The sequence below is a fragment of the Cucurbita maxima genome, unplaced genomic scaffold (assembly GCF_002738345.1).
Source record: "Cucurbita maxima cultivar Rimu unplaced genomic scaffold, Cmax_1.0 Cma_Scf07827, whole genome shotgun sequence".
Taxonomy (NCBI): Eukaryota; Viridiplantae; Streptophyta; class Magnoliopsida; order Cucurbitales; family Cucurbitaceae; genus Cucurbita; species Cucurbita maxima.
Window position 1 is genome coordinate 1 of NW_019279842.1, and position 569 is coordinate 569.

The 569-nt window shown below is 49.2% G+C and overlaps 2 non-coding genes across 2 annotated transcripts; both read right to left on the reverse strand.

Annotated features, from left to right (window-relative positions):
* Positions 1–47: 47 nt before the first annotated feature.
* LOC111476349 lies at positions 48–166 on the reverse strand. Its single transcript, XR_002717056.1, has one exon. It is a non-coding gene; the product is annotated as a 5S ribosomal RNA (ribosomal RNA).
* A 133-nt stretch (positions 167–299) lies between these two features.
* Positions 300–418, reverse strand: LOC111476348. Its single transcript, XR_002717055.1, has one exon. It is a non-coding gene; the product is annotated as a 5S ribosomal RNA (ribosomal RNA).
* Between the last annotated feature and the right edge of the window lie 151 nt (positions 419–569).

Here is a 569-nt window from a genome sequence, read left to right on the forward strand (position 1 = left end):
TTGTAGAGAAAGGAAGAAAAGAACTCGGAGAAATTGAAAGAAAAAAAGGGGAGAAACACGAGGACTTCCCAAGTGGTCACCCAACTTAGTACTACTCCCGCCCAAGCACGCTTAACTGCGGAGTTCTAATGGGATCCGGTGCATTAGGGATGGTATGATCGCACCCGACATGCCATGCGCACAAAATCGGATTTAACGCATGCGGGGCGGCATGATCGAAACGCGTTGGGCGTGAGCGGGGGAGGTTCTCATTTGTAGAGAAAGGAAGAAAAGAACTGGGAGAAATTGAAAGAAAAAAAGGGGTGCAACACGAGGACTTCCCAAGTGGTCACCCAACTTAGTAATACTCTCGCCCAAGCACGCTTGACTTCGGAGTTCTGATGGGATCCGGTGCATTAGTGCTGGTATGATCGCACCCGACATGCCATGCGCACAAAATCGGATTTAACGCATGCGGGCGGCATGATCGAAACGCGATGGGCGTGAGCGGGGGAGGTTCTCATACGTAAGACCATGGCTGTGTTTTCCAGAGAAAAAGTTGTTTTAAGCGTTTTTGAAGTTTACGTTAT